We start from the raw sequence: 22,226 nt of genomic DNA, 5'->3' as shown, positions 1-22,226 counted from the left end.
TGACCTTAGTTTCAATTAGCTTTAATGTCCATTAACCTTTTTCACCACATCTCAATAAAAGAAGCTTTGACCAAAACCTTCTAACCCACACGTTTCTTTTTACCAGAGGCTCATTTATGCAGTGAAGGGTTTCCTAACAATACATCTATCAACACATTTCTTTTAAAACCAAAGCTGAAACTCTCCAGGATTATTTCTGCTGATCACCAAAACCCTACTCAAGATGTTGGCTCTTTTGCAGAAGACCATGAGAAGTATCTTCAACTTTTGGTCCAGTCAAAAGTATTTTCCCCCTCTTGATATATATTTTTTCACAATTGGTCACTCTAGATCAGTGGTCTCCAACCTTTTTCAATGTCAGACAATATTTTCACGGCCGGTCCAAACGAATGGTTGAGCCCTCTTGTTCCCCTGTTTTTCCTGTGTAATGTTGGTGTTTTGAACTTTTTTCTGTAAAGTCTTAACATGATTTTCATCTTCCACTCTCTGTTTTCATTCCATTTTTTTCAGTTTTACTCATTTGCTAAAGTATAAAACCATATAAATTCAAACATTTTACAAAGACTATTTATTAATCCACTGATCTCTGACGATGGGAATGTGGACGATTTATGAAAATGTATTTCAATGCATTTTTTCCAATAACAAATCATTCAAATGCAATGTATTATGGTCTATATTTACCAATCCAAAGAGCATCTTTGCACACTAGTTTTCGCTTCTGGGAAATATCTAGGCCACTGGATTTTGGAATTGTAGATTGGGCCATCCCGAAAAATGGTGAACGGCCTATTTAGTGCTCTAGGTAATGGGTATTGGGGGAATTCGGACACAAGTGAAGTTACAATGCTTGGTTTTCTAAAAGACATTAACAGTTTATGTGCTACACTAAAATAAATCAGAAGGTTCTGAGTGTCCATACATTTTACAGTAATGTCTTCCTTCCATATCTGTGTCTCCTGATGGATGTGCTTGTTGTTGTAGATTAGCTAACACCACTTAACTGCCACCTATTCACTGAAGATGTAAGGAATGTCGGTCCTGAGATACCGTCTGACGGTTCTGACCCGTCCTGAGCTGATCTGCCTTGTGAGAACATGACATCCAAAACATTTAACCCTTGGACGTGTTTTACATAAGAAGAAAAACACTAAATGGACTCAGTAATGTGAACATTTCCTTCCATGATTTAGTGAATTACAGTCTTATGGAATAAACTTGAAGTGCTAATAGAGATTACCATGAGCTCTCTGAGCATGTGTGTGAGTCATGTACTACAGAATAGTTCTGGTGAAATGTTTATGGGCATTACTCTGGGGGTCAGATGAGAGGGAGAGGCCGCTGGGTCCTGTAATAGAGAGGATAGTAAGTGGATGTAGGAGGAATGGAGTTTACAGCAGTGAAAGCGTTGAGAGAGCCGGCGAGGACAGCCTTCCTGGGTTAGGTTACAGATTGACATGTGCTTTAATGGCCATCAAACTAATGGGGTTGTGAAACTGAATTTTCCAAACAGTAAAATGTACTTTTACTGTGCCCAGACACTGAGGCACAGTTATGAAATCAGTCACATTAAAGCTGTCGCCGCCTCCGGTGGACCTGGATTTTCACTTTTGGATAAAATGATTGGAAGAAAAAAACCCTGGGATTGATTGTCAGATGTACAAAGGTGTAATTTTAGACCTAAAAAACTTTCCGTGTTGTTGCAGCTCTTTAAATAGATTGCTGCGCCCGCTGTGTCTGAGTGGGGGCAGGACCCGTCAGAGCTGTCCTCAGCGCAGTGATGTATGGAGAGTCGCTTAAGCTCGGAGCAATGATCTCAGATATTGAGGCTGATCAGAGACGTGCCTGAAATGAAGACGTAGTCCAACATATGAATGATTAGTTCTAAAAACAGAAAGAGACGAATGAACTGTTTACCTGCCAGAGGTGGAAGGAACGCGCTGACCTTCATGCCACATCTGATACAGAGCTTGGAAAAAAAGATAGATACAGTCGATCTCTGCCACATACTTGTAAAATTAACACATTCTAGTACTTAATATAAAAATGGCAAACTTCCATTTTTAGAAAGCTATCATAGGTTAGCAATGAGTTTATAGCAGTTGACAAATATTCTACTACTTGTTAGTTAATGTTAACTTATTGGATTGTTTTGACGGTATTTCTTTGGCTGCTAAACTATGGGATGTTTTTGAGGGAACATTTTAGTATTTTTTTGACTGAACTTTCCAACTGTAAAAAAATGCGTCAGTTCCATTTTGTCTGAATATTTTTGCATTTTGGTTGTTTTTTAGTATGTCTGACTTTTTCCAAAAACCTGCATAGCATAAAACAATTGTGCAGTACAAACGCCCGTATCATTGACTGTATTTGAGTGACACCCCCACCCCCCGGCATTCCAAACAGGAAGTACCCACTGGTCCCAAGATCCCAAAATCCCATAGACTCCTATAGAGAAATAAACACCAATTACTCAATCATTCTATTGGTCCAAATAACCATTCTTGATCTGATACCTTTTTTTTTGCTAATCCTCATTTTTCTTTCCATATTTTTTCTTTATTGCAAATTGTTCAAGTTACAAACTGCACATCAGGCGCCCTCAATAAAAGTAGATGATGCCTGGTGGCCCAACGTCCAATGTTTGAAACGTTTGATTGACAGATTTCAGATAAATTACTGCTAACTGACCTATCCTCTTGGTCCAACATGGCGCCAGATCCTTGCTCCTCTCTTTGCTCCTCTATGGTGCATAGCATGGTCGCCACGTTCTTATCCACAGTCTTTGTTTTGCTCTTGTCTAAGCCTTGCTCTCCGTTTGCCTCCAGGACTCATTCACCACGAGTGGTTGCAGCAGTCATCCTCCCCTCGGATCCAAGCCACAGAAAACCTCCTGTCATACCACGAGCCTCTGCATCCTTACGGTCACCAGTGACGTCACGGGCCGCCGAACCGAATCCATCCTCGCCGCCGGTTCCCCCAGGGACGTCACAGCTCTGCCAGGAACCATCTACTAACCGAGAATCTACATTAAAAACTCTTTCACTCACCCACAAACTCACCTGTGTTTCTTCCGGGTTCCAGCGTCTGGGTCTGTCCGTTACGCTCGCCATGACACAACTAAAGTTGAATAAGGCTTCGTGCAAATCTGGTGCTCCATGCTTTTTCTTTCACAGCTCTGTTCCAATGTATAAAAGACCTGCTGTCTAATTAATCCATCCGGGCACAAACCGCAATATTAATTTTTCCTCCATGATCAGTTTTAAACAGCTAGCACACTTGCATGAATTGAAAGGGACTCTTTCCATACATCACAACCAAATCAGAGTCTGTGATTGGTCAAAGTTCAGCCTGGTTTAACTTTTAGCGCCCGTTCTATGGCCGTGTGTTTTGTACGTTGAACACGAGAGATTGTAATGCAGAAGCCCAAATTAAACATTTACATGTGTTTACGTAGACTTTTCATTGGAAGTGGCCGCTTAAACATGTGTTTTGCATAGGGTGCTGTGAACATAGCTTTACTGTTATAATGTTTTTAAAACTTTTAAAGTCCCATGTTTGGGTGACCAAAGCGAAATTCGAAAGCCACAATCCTCTAATAATTAGTTCAGAGTACTGTAGAGTAGTACATCCAGTAGCGGTTTTAGGCACAGGCCATACGGGCGATTGCCCGGGGCGCAAACCTAAAGTGAGCGGTGGTCGCTCAGTGCTTGGCAAAGCCCGGGGAGCAAGTTAGTGTAGGACCGCCACTGAGTACATCATTCGTTTCTTGTACATTTTGAGTCAAATCCAAACTTTGCTTCTGCAACGTATTTTTTGAATGAAAACAAAAATGTATTTGTTCTCAGGACTTCTACAGGAAAGACATTACATTTACATTCTCTTAATGTCATTTTTAAAGTAAACTTTATGAAATCTGGTTTTGTCTGTAACAAAATATCTCAGCCCAATCACCGTCCCTCCTAATTTAAATGTCAGCGCTCTGCTACAGCCAGACCGGCAGAGGTTAAGCTTAGGATGCATGTTTTTGTGATGCCAAACCATCACAAGCATTGACCCTGAGGAATTCACAGCAGAGTCGCATTACACCGTGAGCCGCTGCTCTCCTCTCCTTCCTCCCTCCTTCCCCAGCTCTTTTGATCCCATGAATCCAACAACAGCACCCAAACAATGCTGTTCTGTAGCCTGCAGCAGTGTTAATTGAGATAATTGTGTGGAATGAGCCTCTGGTTATTCCTACCACGGACAGCATTGAAATTCCTCGGAGACCTGACCGGAGCAGAGTGTTGGACATGTATCCCAGCTCTGATCCAGGCTGTAATCCCTGCAGGATTTCAGTATGTTGGATACAGTGGTTTGTTTTGTCAACAACTACTGTCAGAACAGAGGTTCATCGAGGTGCCGCGTCAACCAAGAATAGCTCACGGGAGGCCAGTATTGGCTGACGGGAGTGCGGAAATACTCCAAAGGAAGTGCTAATGGAAGAAAAGGTCTGACTGATGGACAAACTCAGGATTTAAAATGATTCTTGATCCTTTTAAACAGAGTTATATTTGAGTTTTGGTTCATTAAATTATGTATAAGCTATTTTCATGTAGTTCAGCAAAAAGCGCTACATTAATGCAAAAAAAAACATTGCAATAGCTATAAATTCATGGTAAATAACTCCTATCCATCCATTTTCTGAGCCTTTTTGATCCCTTACGGGGACGCAGGAGTGCTGGAGCCTAACCTGGCCACTGTTGGGCAAAGGCAGGGTACACCCTGTTTCATGGCCACAATCCTGCACCCGTGTACACGCACATTCACACCTAGAGACAATTTTGAGTCATCAATCCACATATAAAGCATGTTTTTGGAATGCAGGAGGAAGCTAGAGGCTCATGCAGCTCATGGTAAATTACTTAAACTTACAAGTAAACTAAAAAACAGTTTTCTTTTCCAGGGGGGGGGGGGGGGGGGGGGGGGGGCTATACCAGTACAGATTGTTGGTAGCCAGGAAGGCAGATAATAAGTGTCGATATTTATTTGCAGTTAAAGTGAGCTTCAATTAAGAACAATACGAAAACCAACAATTAACTTTATTTCTATTTAGTTATTTCATGTTTTATTGGTTTTCTTTTTTGAAGTTATATAACAATTTACCCGAAATTTTTCATAGTAAATTCAATTTCAACATAAATGAAATGACGTATCTTTGTGAAAGGTTGAAATAAAAACAATACATCTAAGTCAAATTAACCAGTTCTATATCGGCCCGCCGCTGCTGAAATAATCAGCCTGGCTGATGATAGGCTGACCCTAACCACAAACACATGAGGATTTTCTAAATCGTGTGATTTTTTTTACTGTTTTTGTTGTTTCATTTGAAATTTTATTATAAGTTAAAAAACGGCATGAAATCATGCAGGATTGTTCATCTATTTTTAACATGGATTTAAAACGGACGAGCTAAAGAGACTCAGTAGGAGTTTTACAAATTTAGCATCCTCAACTCACCAAATTCTTTAAATTTAGAGATAAAGGTCTTTGACCTCAGTAATCAATATATCCACTAGGGGGCAACGATGGTCTTTGGTCTGAGGCTTAATTTATGTTCTGTTAAGGTAAAAAAAATAGTTGTCTCCCCTTTTCCTCTCAAAATAAACAATTAAATACTTTAAAACTGGCATTAATAAATGCATCTTTTATATCAATGAGAGTGTTAGGGATGGGATATAAATATTAAAAAACAATAACCAACAGACTTGTATTGGACCTCTTAAGCCCTGATCATATTTTTTAATGTTTTATTTTCACATTTTGAATAATAGGAATCATTAAAAACCCAAAATATAGTTCTATTATGCATACATCTACATTATGGGCTTATTGGTACACCTGCCTTTTGGCCTAATCATTGGTTTTGCATAATCATTTGTTTTTTTCTCTTTTTCCTTTGTTTTGTTTGCTTAAGTGTGAATATAAAAAATGACAACAAAAGAGAAGATTTTCCATCCTACTTTTCTGTGGTTTTATTTGATAAAATCAGGGAAAATGAACAGAACCAATGTGTTAGTCTTTTCAGGAGGCAGAATTTCAGGATGACTTGTTTTTCAACAGTGATAAATACTTTGTAATATTCAAAAACGTGAACAATTGCTGTATTTAACCCTTGTGCTATCTTAGATGACCCCACCCATACATTGACGTGTTCTCCCTACCATGACAAAGGTGGATAAAGGTGGAAAGATTTCATGTAATCCATGGACACCAGTGAAGATCACAAATCATTGAAGAAAAAAGGTTCAGCGCACTGTCTAGTGGGTCTAGATGACCCAACTCCCAATGTTAAAGTGCCTAGGATAGCACAAGGGTTAATTACAAGAAATTAAAAATCATTTAAATATTGGTAACATTGCATCAAATAAGCAACCGTCTTTGTTTTGTTTTCAATTCTATTTAATTTACTACTCGTCTCCCATCAAAAAGTTGTTTTTTTTTTAGTTTGGATGGTTGTGAATTGAAAAACTTCAAAGTAGTACAGTGTCTCGTAGTCTACTTTTGGATGAACACGGTGGGAGTTTAACCCTTGTGCTAAAGGCACCTTTAGATAAAACAACACATTACAAGACTGACAGAAACTACCAGGAGAGCCCGACACATTAATCGCCACCGACCGCTCGGTCATGAAGGAAGTGTTTGGCAGATTGTGGGCCATAAAAAATAAATGTAAAAACGAATTGCTGTTAGCCAATCATCATCCTTGCAGTGAAAAACAGCCAATTCGACATCCTCTTTTACACATGCATGTTTCTACTAAACTGAACAGATCTGGAGTTTTCTTCCTCCTAAGCTTAAGAAAGATGTGAGCATCAGCGTCCGACTCCCAACCATGGTCGTAGCCGCTAATGTACCTTATTTTCTCTCCACTTGGTCCGAGGTCAGTCACTCAAAAAGGGCCTCGAACAGAACGGAACTTTTCTGTATCGCTGCTGAAACGAGCGGGTGCATTTCAACAAGCTGTTGAAGGGAAATGCAGAAACATTTTATTATGTTGCAATTTCACATATTCATCTAAATCTATCAGTTTAAATCAAAATGTTCTGATTCACTTTAAAATCTCACAATAAGTCTGTGTATTAAAGCACATAGTGCTGAACATTTTAAAATGTTATTTTATATTAAATGCTTTTACTTTATGCAAATCTATTGTAGCTGGTTGTTTTAAAAGTAATCTAGTGGAAAATTACATTTCTTTTGTCAGAAGCAGCCGCCTGATGTTAACCAGATTGGCTGGTCCTGACAAGGTACCCTCTCCCAGGGTCAAAGGTCATCATAAGACCAATTGTTTGATTTTTTTTTTTTTTATATGTACCAATTTTTATAAATGTAGGCATTTTTTATTCTCTGATGAGTTTCCAACTTTAAACTTCCACTGTTTTGAACCTGAAATAAAAATCTTTCGGCAAAGGGTAGCTCGGTTGGTAAGGTGAGAGGCTACCACACAGGAATCCAGGGTTTGATTCCCGGAACAATGGTACTGGGGCAATTACCATATCAATGGCGAGCAATTAACATTGGTCCCAAGGGCCCTCGGGCAAGACCCTTAATGCTACTGCCTCCCAAGCGCGACTTGGCTGCAGCTCACCACTCCCCCAGAGGGATGGGGGGAAATGGGTCAAACGCAGAGAAGAATTTTAATTTGAACATTTCGTTTGTTTTTATGGTTATCAGAAAACCTTCCTTGTTTGCCCTACAGGGACAGGACAGTCTGACATAAACTAGCTCTTAGTGACCCACAGTGTTTAGGCTGGGGGGGGTCATGCTGTCAATCATTATACCTTCATCTTCCTTGTCTGTTGAATGCCATGAAAAAAAGGAAGTGGACTGTTTTGAAAGTGAAATATTTAGGGGCCTGTCTTATTGACAAAGAGGAACTGCGCAGCGTTTTGGGAAACGATCCGCCCCTTTCCTACACGCATCTTCCTTGTTTCTTCTAAACCCTGATCTCTTCTGTTTTCTGCAAACTTGTTTCACTTTCCGTGTAACAGAGAAGCCTCTTTCTGTAAACCACCACCGTTTGTTTATTTTTAGCAGACATTCAGAACAGAAAATTCTACATATTAAGACACTAAACTCCTTATTTTATCACTGAGCTGCTGAAAAAGAGAAGCCAGAATGTTTTCTTGGTAAGTTTTTTTTTTAAGCCAACAAAGCATTTTAAAAAAGGGAAATGTTTTTTAAAGGAGAAAGTGCAGATCAAAGTCATAATTTACAGCTGACGGAAACAACTATATTATTCCCATTGTTAGGCACGATGGTGGAAGGAGAATGGTTTGGGCTCTCCTGGAAATATCAAACTCCCACAAAGCCACAAGGAGGAAACAATGCAGCCGGGATGTACATGGGGGTATTGGCCTGCGAGCATCATTCAGACTCTCAGAGTAGCTGCAACTGTGTTATTATTCTTCCTAAAACATGAGAGAATATTTGTTCAAATCTGAAAATACCTTCAGTAAGACGGTTTTTTGAAGGATTTTTGCAGGGACACGTAGTTTGGGAATTAGGCTTAACCGCCCTTACGGGTGGATATGGGCTGTCTGCGGGTGAGGAATGGGCAAACCTGCATGGGCATGCCAATGGCCCGCAGGGAATGTCAATAAACCTCTCGGTCTAGTCTACAGCTAGTGCTGTTCACAATATTAACTTGCGTGCAGCCTGACTGTTAGAATGAGGAGGTTACCCAGTCTCAGCGTAGCTTGTGTGGACAACCTGTAGCATTTGGTCAGTAAGGAGCCAGTACTCGCACCTTTACTAACGGCTGGAGTGTGGCATAAAGGCACCATACAACAGCATCACTGGTACACCATACGAACGTGAAACTTACAATACACTAACCACACGTACGACAATGGTACGTTCCGTTCTCATGACGTCCTTTAAAGGGTTCGTAGGAACCTCATCGGAGGTAACACGCCTGTACTCCCCTTAACCCTTGTGCTATCCTAGGCACTTTAACGTTGGGAGTTGCGTCATCTGGACCCCACAAGACAGTGCGCTGGGTTAAGGGTGGGGTCATATAGCACAAGGGTTAAGATAAAGCCACTCTCCCCTATGAACAACCCAAAAACCTGCAGAACCTGAACAGGTGAAAAAGCCTGCAAAGAGAGGTTGGCCTCCTTTTAGCCCTAGTGCTATCCTAGGCACTTTAACATTGGGAGTTGGGTCATCTAAACCCCACAAGACAGTGCTCTGAACCTTTTTTCTTCAATGATTTGTGATCTTCACTGTTTTCCATGGATGACATGAAATCCTCTTCACCTTTATCCACCTTTGTCATGGTAGGGAGAACACGATTCTGCAAAAAGTCTGCATTTGTGACTTTTCCCTAAAAATTTTCAATCTTTGGCATAATTTGCACATTTGTGTATAAAACAAACTTGAATCCATGAAATGAGTTACCGTTGCGTGGTAAAAACCGTTAAAACCAAACTTACAAAAACTTTCTAATAACATTTACCTTTTAAAATTGGCTGCTAAATAATTTAAAGTCAATGAAATGAAATCATTGATGTATGTCATTATTTTAAGTTGTATCAATTCATATATCATTGTTTGAGTGGGAGTCATCAATGTCATTTCTGAATTAGACTTGAAGGTACAGCATGTACCAAACTGCCTTCATCGTTTCAACGACCTCACCAGCAGGGGGAGCTGGAGCACCACAAAGCAGAACAGTGACTGGCTATTTTTTGCTTCAGGGAAGGCCACAAAACTCAAATTTAAATGTAGAAAAGCAAATGCCCTGCATGAATACTTTTGCTGAATGTTTCTAAATTCTGCAGGAATAATGCAAAGCAGTGACAAACTTCAAACATTTGGCAGAAATGACAGCCGGCGACTTATCTGCTGCATCCAGAGAGGAGTGTGGTCACAGAGTTCAGCGCTATCATGTGACTCTTTCCTTCCTCTTTCTGACTTAACTGGTGTTTAGTTTCTAAGAACTGATTCAGCGTCGTCTCACCGCAGTTTCACTCTACTGTCTGCTGAAAATGATAATGTCTTTGAGGTTTGGATTATGACTTCTGCTGGTTTTACTGACTCTCTGCAGAATTTTCACACAGGTTATGCAAACGTGATGCTGCACCTACTGAACCAGATTCTAGACGGATCACCTTGTTCCTGAATGAAGCTTCCCTTGTGAGGATTGTTGAGTGCAACTGGATTTTCAAAGCTTCGTATGAAAAGATGAAAGTGTTATAGTGCATGTGCGATTCCTGCATTGAAGTGTCAGCTTCACACAAAAAAAAGGCCAAAAACTGTTAAATCCGGATGCTCCCCTTGGATGCTCGGCTGCAGCCCGTTTCCTTGGTAACAGAGGAGTTTGGCTGGGAACCAGAACCTGCAGAAATTCCCTTACAGTGCTCACTTTATTTTCTAGGCAACAGCAGAGACAGCCGTATTGCAATATCTCCAAATGTTTGCATGCGTGTAAAGAAAATACACGTCTAGACGGGCTCACTTCTTTCTCTGCTTTCATTCAGTTTCACACATCCAGCCTCTGTCTGCTCTCATGAGAGCAAATACTTCCACTTTTCCTGTACGTTGAAAAATGTGCCAAACTACAGGCAGATTGATGTCCCAGTGGGCTTTCCAGTGTGTCTTTAGTATCAGCAGGAAACATTTGATAAAGGGACGGTTATCTACTTTAGTCAAAACATCAAGGTAACAACTAGTCATTTCTTGAAAAACAAGTTTTCTGAGGGAATTATAGACTCACTCCAGTGAGAAGAGTGTTTTGGGAGTTTTTGTGACATTTTTCTGACGATGGAGGAGATATAGTAAGAAAATCAAGCTCAAAATTACATTTCTGAGTATTTCTTTAACCCCTTGTGCCATCTTAGATGACCCCACCCTCACATTGACGTGTTCTCCCTACCATGACAAAGGTGGATAAAGGTGGAAAGATTTCATGTAATCCATGGACACCAGTGAAGATCACAAATCATTGAAGAAAAAAGGTTCAGAGCACTGTCTAGTGGGTCTAGATGACCCAACTCCCAATGTTAAAGTGCCTAGGACAGCACAAGGGTTAAGCTCAAAAGCTGACATGAAAAGTCACTTTTCTCCACATCGGAATCAGCTGATTCACGTTGAACGGTCAACGATTTACAGTTTGTCAAAGGGCATGTGGTATTTAGGTGTTGCTGAGTTAAACATGTCACTGCAACCATGTAAACAAAGGTTTACAAAATACAGCTTTAATGTGTATTTGTATTTCATAAGGAACTTTTGATTTGTTGACAAAACTGATCAAACTGAACTTTCAGAGATGTTCATTTTTTTCGCAGCGAGTCTTCATGCAACATTATCATATTTTCACTGTATTCTTTTCACTCGTTGAAGTAAAGACTTGGAAATGTTTTGATGGCTTCTCTTCTTTATGGCCTCAATTTGTGATGCCACTCAGACGGAGAGACAAAGGTTTTTTTCACGCTAACTTTGCGGCCCTCATCTCATGCCTCAAAATTCACTTTCACCCCGATTTCATCATGCCCATCCAGCTTTCTTTGGGAGCCGTGCGTCAGCAGTAATGGGTTGTGACGGATGTTTTAGGCCTCATGCTTTTTTCTTTTTTGGGGAGGGGGACAACAGAGCCTGGTAAGCTCTGGAGTCCACACACCATGGGAAAAAGAGAGGCATCCAGATTACAAGTCCATCAGAAACCCCTGACCCCTTTAGTTATTATGGGTACCTCAGCTTCTTTACCTACATTCCCTCTTCCCAGGAAAGCTTTTCCCTTTTTCCATCTGAATTGGGAGAGCCATAACCCATAATCTCTTCATCTCCTCCCTCTTCTTCTTCTTTAATGCCTTCAAGTCTCCTTGTCTTAGAGGAGCTTTTGTTTCTGGAAACCGCTGGAGTCCCTGCCGTGGAATGCTGTTGGCAGCCTGGTCCCGCCTCCTGGAACGGCATTCCCATGCTGGGTCATTGTTGAGGGATTGATCGATCCGGGGTCGCAGTTAAGGAAGTGAACTCGGAAGTTTTCACCAGAGTTTAGCACCGTCTTGGTGCAACTCATCATGATTTATTTCTGCAAACACAAGAAAATGTCTTGGGATTACTTCAGAAGGGTTTGTTGAAGTTCTGGTCAAACCTAGATTAGAATTATGCTGTCAATCATTCAAAAAGGAGGCACAAATGTAACATATTTATAATTGCTATTTAAAAAAAAGGCCTCCAAAGATTTTAAAAGCACAGTTTTATCATTTCATAAATATTAACCATATAATGTAACGTCGTGCCCCAGATATTTGATAAGTCGGGTCAGCTTGATGAAGCGTTGATGACGAGTTTTTCAGTTTTAGATTTGAGATCAATGGGTCTCTGCTCCATGTGGTCGTCAAGGCTCCTTTGGTTTAATGTGGGAAGACAAAGCCATCGATGATGTGAGGTGGGGTGCAGACACACCACACACAAAGGGGGGGAGGGGGGCAGCAGCGTTTGAGGCTCCAGTGAAAGGAACTGTGTGTGGCGGTCGCGGCAATTCAGAGGCCTTTACTCGACAGAAGCCTTTGTGTCTCATCCAAAGATTGCAAGTTCACAGGAGCACAAAGAGGCTGAAAAAAGGAGGGAAAGTGAGGGCCTATAGACCTTTTTATTAATGCTTCTTTTTCTTTTACTTTAAAGGCTTGCCTCATTACCTGAATGCGTGATAGATACAGACACTTTGGACACATGTTCACAGACAGAGGAACATGCAGCCCACATCTAAGAAGGCTTTCCTGGGGCGGCAAAGGGGAGGCAGGAGGCGGTATATGAAGACGGGCCTCTTGCTTTCCACAAATGACAAGAAATATATTTGAAAACCTGTTACTTTTTAGTGTTGTGCATAATAACACATTTTCTGTTTTTAAGAACATAATAGCCCTGTGACAGACAATGTCTCAGCACATCATCATGGATACTTAAAATCTAAAAGCCTTACAATTCTTTTAGCCACATTTGGAGCATTTTTTGGAGTAACTGTCAAAACCTAAATTCTCCCAAAGTTTTAGTACACTCTGAATACTTTTGATGTTTTTTCTTTGGCTGTTTCCAACCTAAAGTTTTTACATCAGTATCTGGTTTGGCGCAACAGTACAACCACCATCTAACAACAGGAAGAAGTGGTCTTTTGTGTGGAGATCACACTGGTTTTAGATGTTCCAAATGTCTGCAGAGCTCCTGTAGGGAGTAAATCCTTGAGCCATGACTGGAGAAAGCCTCTTTTTTTGCAGGACCATGTGAGCTTTGGGGGTTTTTCTCTCAGTGCTGCTCCGCTGTCTTTGCATTTGGTTTTCATGGCGCTGTCTCTACCATCAGCATGGCATCTGTCCCTGCTTCTAAATATGAATCGTCTTCATTTTAAAGCCATGTCCCCCAGCCACTTTGTACATTTTGCACAGATGAAAATTGGTCACATGTGAAAATACGTGGAAAAGTTGTGTTGTTTACGTGAAATTTTCACTGATGTATCACGAATGAACCACGTTAAAACCACAGAAGAAGCTTTTGAGCTTTTGCAGAAAACCACTTCTTTGAAGCAGTTTTTTTTCTTTTTTTTAAAAGGTGAGAAGTCAGAGATGAGTTTACAATCTCACGATGATGAGAATAAAAATCTTTTGTTCAGACTCCTCTGTTCTTCGCTTTCTTGTTTGGCTGCACTGGAATAAAGAACTACTTCCCACGATGTGAAAAAGCTGCACTGAAATACACAGACCATCTGCTAATGCTCCATTTAGCTTTCCAAGAAAGCAGGCCATCTTGGAATAGAAACACCAAGAGGATAGATCTGTGTTCGCATTATGGTCTTGCTGAGTGGTGTAAGTGTCTCCCGTCAAGTATGATCCCATTAGAACAGGAGAAGGAGCCAGATTTATCTTCTCACATCCCCATTTGTGCGTGCACTATCACACAAACATGCACATTTTACTAAAAATATGTGGGCTTCACACTAGCCGTTTCCACTGACTGTTGTGTCCTGAGCTTGTTGCTAATGAGGGTTTTGAGATGGTGGGCATTTCCTTCCGGGCTTTCTCCTCTCTGCGCTGCTCCATTAAGACCTGCTCAATCACCAGATTGCAAGCGAAAGCCTTTTTGCGTCTTCTGACAAAAGTGAAGCAACGTTTTCTCACTGGAGCTGCTAAGGTTCAGCGTCCAGTTGAACAGGAGAAACTTGCTTTGCACCTTAAAGTGCAGAAACATGGGACACTTTATGATATTAGAATAGATTGGAAAATAAAAGTCCTAAACCAAATGTTTATTTTGAGTTTTTTATTCACAAAAGAACGTATGACACCACATTTGAATAAAGAGGCTAGAAATGTTTAAATTTGAGGCCTGGTTTATGTTATAAGATAGTCTGACTGAAAAGGCAAAACGTTTTAAAAAAAACTCAGAAAACACTTCAAAAATGAAGTTCACTTTTGTGTCATGATCAAATATTAATATTTAAAGTTTTACAGGAGAAATCATCAGAGGATTTCTAGTCTGCAAATGAATGTGTGAAAAGATTCAGAGAAATGAAGAAAAAAAGGTTACTTTTCAGGTTGAAATTGTTTTTTTTGCTTCAAGAAGTAGACAATTCGATACGCATCGTCATGGTAACGGCTACCGAGCTCTGCTGCAGGTGTATGAGGACTAACCAGCGTAGGAAAGTGGTTTATATGCTCAATGTGATGCCAAGTGATTCAAAGCATCATTTCAGGGATAAAAGTTCCCCAGATGTCCCCTTAGTGCCCTACTCGCCAATTTTAACTGCACCCCCCTTAGTACACACACCCCTCCCCCTTCAATATATACATTCCAACATAAACACACACACATGCACACACACACCCTCTCAAACACACATACACGCACACACATTTTGCAAGGAAGGTGGGACCTGGGTCCATCTGTCCCCTACCCCTTCCCTGGTGGGGGGTGCGGGCCCCTTGGCGATGGCGGCCGTGTCCCTTGGGTGCCGCTCCCTGGGCCCGGCGGTGCTCTCTCCGCACGGTGGGGGGGTTCATATTACACCTGAGCCGGGGGTGTTCGTGTCCCTGGGGGGTGGGTCCTGGTCCTTGCCCCTAAGCGCTGGGCCCCGCCAAACTTCCAACATGGCCGAGCCTGGTCGGGCCATATTTATAACACCCCTTGTGGGCCACCCTTTTTTCCCCGGGGTTCCCCCCTCCTGGGCGGGGGCGGCGGGCCCCTGCCTTGCTCCTCCCTGGACCAACCGTGGGCCGGGTGGGTGGCTGCCTGGAGTGCGGAGCGGCTCTCCTTTGGGGGGTCCTGGCTCGTACCTGGGGTTGGGGCGGGGGGATGCCCGGAACTCCTGGGTGGTGGTGGGGTGCTCGTCTGGGGCTGTGGGCGTCCTTCTCCGGTGGGGCCCTGCGTTGGGCTCTTCCGGCGCGGCGGGGGGGCTGCTTTCCTGGCTGGGCTGGGGCTGCGCTCTCTTTTCCTCCGCGCCTCCCTGCTCTCTGGCTCTGGGGGCCTCGCGGCGGTCCTGCTGGCCCTGGCCTGGGTGGCGGTCTTGGTCGCCCGGGGGCGGTTGTTCCCTGCCTGTTCCCATGTGGCGTTGGGGGAATTCCGGCTGCCGCTGCTGCTGCGGCGGGGTTATGGGTGTGGGGGTGGCTGGGCGCTCCTCCTCCTTCTTTTCACATTCCACCATCCATTTTAGAAGAACATAAACACTCACCTGAGCACAGGTGTTAGCTCACCTTTGCACTAATAGTTTGCATGATTGAATGAATGAAAGATTTCACACTAGTTGGTTTAAAGGCATAGGTATGCGTTTGTGAACACTATCTGTTTTGTGTACATGTTGACATGTGGACATTTTTGCGGCTAGCAGGTGTGTTGATAATTTTTGAGTGTGTGTGAACAGGCCCCCCCTTTTTGTACTACATTTGAACTGTACCGTAACGATAAACAACCAGTAAACCTGTCTGCTCTATGCTGCTTCATGGTCTTACCCCCCCCCCCTCTCACTATCACCCCCCCCCCCCCTCTAACATCCCTCCCTCTTCTTCCCTTCTTTCCTTTTCCGTCCGGTCCAACACCAAAGATTTTCAATCATGGTTGAAATGAATAAAGTTTGGCCTCAATTACAAAAGGGGTTTATTCAGTCAAACCTTTGTTTTGTCTGAAGATTAATAACACCTCTTGTTAAAGTAAAATATGTCCAACACAAGAGGCCCTCAGCTCTCATCTGCCTGCCTAGCTGTTGGACAGGACAAGTTAAAAAAAAAAAAAAAAAAAAAAAGTAATTACACCTTTTGTAGGTGTCCATTGTCACTTTGTAATGCACACCCTGCAGCCAATCAGAATCGAGTATTCACCCTGACCGAGGTATTAGCAAACGTCAAAGCTTTATGGGGATAGTGGCTGCCTTGTTCAACCATGGTCTAGAATGTCCTGGGGGTATTGGCTCATTTCTGGTCTTCTGTTTCACTGTTGGACAGTGTTGTGTGGTCTGAAGGTTCCAAATATGGCCTTTTTCTCTCGTCACGTCCCCAAGGCTGGAAAAATGGGAAACGTCCCAGTGTGAAGCCACTAAAAAGGCTCCAACATCTGATAAACATGGTCATGAAGTCAGACAAGACGAAGAAAATTAAAGAAAGTGATCATCTTCATGACGGTTGATCTCCTTAACCCTCATCGTCAATAGCTAATAAAAAGAAATTGCAAGTGCACATAAACTTTATAAATCAGTGTTTATTTGACAGCTAAATGGGGCTTTTACAGCCGTTCAGGCCCCTTCCGTTGGTGTCACTGTAGCCCCCCCACAGTCCTGAGGTCACAGAAAAGAGCTCTGAATTCCTTCTCATTACTGATGACATGGACAGAAGTGCTCTTATCTTTTGCCATAATTCTACAGGCAGAGTGCTGATCAGAACCAATAAAGCTGATTTATTTACTCCATGTTCAGACCTGTGCAAGCGGAGAGTTCTGGACTCCACGTTCATTGTTATTGCATCTTAACTACAAAAAAATAGCTTTTACTTTGAAATTCCTTCAAGAACGCAGTACACACACATTGATACTGGCGCAATCAGCCGATGGTGTTCACAGTGGACAAGCAGGGAGGGGCTACTTTTCCCGTTTCTACTGTGTACTAGCGCATCTCTTCCACCTACAGCTGGAACAGGCTGGGTTAGAAATAAAAAAATTAAATAGAAATATTATTTTATATTTATTTTTAGAAATAAAAAAAATCTGCGACAGACCGGCGAACTGTCCAGGATGCCGCCTGCGCCTTCGCACACTAGTGGCCGGGATAGGCTCCAGCAGCCCCGTGACCCGAAAGGGACAAAACAGAAGAAGATGAATGAATGAATGAAATAAAAAAATCAACATGGAAAATAAACAACCTTTAATTTTTACCGTTTTTAAAGGAGTTTTCTAAGAATATACGTCATGTGCCCAAAGCTAAACAAACAGTAACATCTGTCCACTACAATAAAAGCATATATCACATGTGATTTGTGCAATGACCAAAATAAAAGCCTACAAAACGTAGACTGTGCAGTTGTCAAAATTAAAGCATACATCATGAGTGATTTGTGCAATTGTCAAAATAAAAGCATAAATAATGTGTGATTTGTGAAATTAGCAAAATAAAAGCATACAAAACCTATATTGTGCAGTTGTCAAAATAAAAGCATACATCATGAGTGATTTGTGCAATTGTCAAAATAAAAGCATAAATAATGTGTGATTTGTGAAATTAGCAAAATAAAAGCATACATCAAGGGTGCTTTGTACAGTTGTTAAAATACAAGCCCACATCACATGTAGTTTGTATAATTGTCAAAAAAAGAGACATTTCGTTTGCTGTGTACAATTATCAAAACAAAAGCCCCACATTATATGTGATTAGATATATTAGATATATATATATAGATATATGTGATTTATTTTTTTGGTGGTTGTGCTTGGTGATTCTGCCGCCCACAGACAGCAGCAGCGCAGCTGACCACATGAAAAAGGTCATTGATCACACAAGTGGCTGCATTAACTCAGGACAATGTGTGAGTGAAGTTCTTAGCCCAGACGCCCAGTAGCTGGCATTCTGGTTGGTGACATAAATCAAGCCTTTGGAGGGGCACGATGACAGAAGGAACAATCGCTTCAGGGGTCAGTAACAGTAAAAAAAACCAGATGACCCCTGAGAGGAGATAGTTGAAGAGGGTTAAGCTGGATTCAAGAAAGCTTCAGAAGTTTGGAGGAAGATCGTTGAAATAAAAAGATGGAAAAGTAAGAACACCTTTTTGGATTCTGCTTACAGCTGTTAGACCATGTGCGGTGAAGAGGCAGATTTGCACCGTTGGAATTTGATCTTTTGGTGGAGGAAGTGTAATGGTGTGGGACAACATCAAGTCATCAAAATATTTTTTTTTTTTTTACTTTGGAGGCAATCTCAATTTAACCCTTGTGGAGGCACTTTAACATTGGGAGTTGGGTCATCTAGACCCACTAGACAGTGCTCTGAACCTTTTTTCTTCAATGATTTGTGATCTTCACTGGTGTCCATGGATTACATGAAATCTTTCCACCTTTATCCACCTTTGTCATGGTAGGGAGAACACGTCAATGCAAGGGTGGGGTCATCTAAAAAAAAGATACACAAACTTTCTGCAACATGTATCTGTCCCAAATCTTCACAGTCTGGGACCTAACTCTCATCAAAGATGACAACACCCACCTCCACAGATTGGGGTAAAGAAAAAAAATGAAATACTGAGGAAAAGTGAGAATCTGACATGTTTGTTATATAGCAGGATTTCGAATTTTGTGAAGAGTTTCCGTAACATTTGTTCCCTAATCCAGTGTGCATCCATGTTGACACTTAGGTTCACACAAACACCAGTAAATTTGTGTTTCCACGAGTTTGACAGCAGGTCTGTCATCCTTCTTTCTTTTCAGCCATATCTGCTCCATTTGCTGCTGCTTACCTCGATGTGTTGTGATAATCAATGAAGCCTGGAGTAACATCTGCTCATCAGCAGAGAGGGATGCAGAATGAAGTTCAGTGATATTTTGGTTTATTCCAAAAGATAATTCAAAAACTGAAATCATTTGCAGCATGAATCCATACCTGGGAGGTTGAAATCAGAACTGTGGAGTGTGCTTTTATGTGATGAGGGGAACACGTGTTCATGCGATGCTTGTTAAAGACGGCAGCGGCGCTGCTGCCCTCCATTGTTGCAGCCAAACCCCATTTGGTAATGAGCTGAGGACCAGCAATCAAAGGAGGATTTAGCATGAGCGGGCGGGTGGAGGTGTGCCTGCATGTGTTTTTTTAGACACGCGTGTGTGTGTTTGTGTGTGTGTGCATCCTCGCTCTTCACCAGCTGCATAGAAGATGGGGAATTAGAGGGGTGGATGAAGGGGAGGAATTGTCCATGGGTGGGGATGTGGAGCGGTAATGAAGACACTCCAGCCCCTGCCTTTGCTCTGACTTTGGCGTGAGCTGCTGTCCGTTGTGTGACTGGCTGCAGCTTACGCAGCACTTGCAGCGACCGAGGCCTGAGCTGCAGCACATCTCGCCCTGCGCTCGATGCCTCACCACCTTGGTAATGCTGGAGCCAAAAGTCGGACGCCACGCTCACGGGAGGATGCTGCTGACCCGGCGCCGCACTCAAATACAGAGGCAATCGAGGAAAATGCCCCCCACCCCCAAGATATATTCCAGTCTCACCAACCCCCAACACCTGCACCACTAAAGCACTCAAACCAACCTCCCTGGAGCCCCTCCTTTTGGTGTCCTCGTTGAACCCGTTTGTAAGGACCGCCTCCTCAGCAGCAGTGTCAGCCCCCTCCCCATCACCCCAGGGGGGGTTTTAAAAGGGCGGGAGTCTTTGTGTCTGTTCAGCATGTGTGTCTGAGGGCAGGAAAGAGTCAGAAACCCGAACCTGCAGACTTCTAATAAAGGAAATTGAAAATCCATTAACGCAGGAATCTTCTTTGCGTTTCACTTTACTATATTTTTATGTATAAATGTTAACATTTTTGGCTAAATTGACATTGTGGTTCTATAACAGAATTTACTCAAACAGGCTTTGTTTGTACAAAAAAAGACAAATCACCTCTAGAGTTTAATTGAAACACAATTCTGCAGATCAAATCCTCACATTCTGCTAGAACTTTAATAAATTTAATCTTCGACTGTTGACCCTTAGATGAATTATTTGAAAAAGAAAAACCTAGATCATTGACTCTGATAATAGGATATAAAAATTTTATAAAACTAATGATAATATAAAAAAACAGAAATTGATGGAAAAAGAAAAAACAATTTAGAAAATGACTTAACAAAAGTCTGGAATCATAATGATAAATCAAGTCCCAGTCAAAAACATGCTTAATCTATAAACAGATTTGTCCTATATTTGAAAGAACTTCCACATGTTTAAGCCCAGACATAGATGTATTTTTTGCTTAAAAACTATAATCCAAAAGACAAATGTGAAATCTTCCCCTCCTGTGTTTTATTTTGAAAGTGTGTCAGTAATTCTTCCAGGTTCACCGAGTCAATCTTTCCTTATCCCTTGTGCTATCTTAGATGACCCCACCCTTACATTAACGTGTTCTCCCTACCATGACAAAGGTGGATAAAGGTGGAAAGATTTCATGTAATCCATGGACACCAGTGAAGATCACAAATCATTGGGGAAAAAAAGGTTCAGAGCACTGTCTAGGGGGTCTAGATGACCCAACTCCCAATGTTAAAGTACCTAGGATAGCACAAAGGTTAAAGACTTTAGTAAAAAGACCAGATGGATTCTCAAAAAATATGACCCAAAGTAGAATGCATTTTTAACGCAGAATAGAAGCTGCTTTAAATATCAAGTTTATTGCAACGATTTATTGTAATGTTGATGTATTTTAAGCTTTCTGAACTTACGAATGACATTCATTCATTCATTTATCTTCTTCTGTTTTATCCCTTTCGGGGTCATGGGGCTGCTGGAGCCTATCCCGGCGAAGGCAGGGGACATCCTGGACAGTTTGCCAGTCTATCGCAAGGCTACAAATGACTTGTGTGTACTATTAAACAAAACATGATTTCTTTTATTTTCCGTATTATAAGGCGCACCTGAAAGCTTTATTTTGTTCAAAAAACGACAGTCACCTCATAATCCGAAGTGCCTGGACTATAGATTAACTGTGATTATGCTTATTGATGTGTAAGCGAGGGTCAGTCTGTTTTGCAAGAAACTTTGGGTGTTATTGTAAATACATGAACGTGGCTAACGTATAGCAAAACTGTGTTTTTTCACGTTACTGACAAGGTTGGAAGTTAGCATAGTCACAGTAACGTTTAGGGGTGTAAGGAAATATCGATTTGGCAATATATATAGCAATATTTCATAGGACGATACTTGTGTCAATTTAACTTGCTGTCAAGACGATATAGTTTGAATTACTTATGAGCGTCCTTTAGCGTCGGACTCGTTTTCCACTTAAACCCCAACAGTTAGTTGGAAGCGCAACACACTGAGGCACTTTGAGCAGCTCTACACTGCACAAAAACAACAAGATCTGGCGAGAAACAGCTTGTTTTAAAGGCCAAATGCTCATTCAACCTTGCATTATTTGTTGTTATGAGACGTGTAATGCTTAGTTTTTGCTTGCGATGAGTACCGAACCACCTCTCTGTGCCACGTTGCTGCCAGTACCGTATAAAAATGTGAATTGTGGGTTTTTGGAGTGGGCTCCAGATGAGAACGAACGACACTTGAGATGTATCGCCGAACCTTTGCCAATACACACCCCTAGTAACGTTTGTCTTATCTGTGTCCGTCTGTTTTTTTACATTGCAAACAAGGTTGGGAGTGACAGGTATTGTAAATACTCCAACAAGGCTGACGCTTTTTATGTGGCTAATTTGTAGCGTGTTACAAACAAGTTCCAGAGTTACTGTTAACCCTTGTGCTATCTTAGATGACCCCACCCTTACATTGACATGTTCTCCCTACCATGACAAAGGTGGATAAAGGTGGAAAGATTTCATGTAATCCATGGACACCAGTGAAGATCACAAATCATTGAAGAAAAAAGGTTCAGTGCACTATCTAGTGGGGTCTAGATGACCCAACTCCCAATTTTAAAGTGCCTAGGATAGCACAAGGGTTAAAAAAAAAAGTCAAAGTGACTGACAGGTTTATCTTCGACCCTTTTTTGCTAAATGGGTCTTATTGTTGGGCATGTCT

The sequence above is a fragment of the Oryzias latipes genome, chromosome 7, assembly GCF_002234675.1.
Source record: "Oryzias latipes chromosome 7, ASM223467v1".
In the NCBI taxonomy this organism is placed as follows: Eukaryota; Metazoa; Chordata; class Actinopteri; order Beloniformes; family Adrianichthyidae; genus Oryzias; species Oryzias latipes.
Note: the sequence above shows the minus strand (reverse complement) of the source record.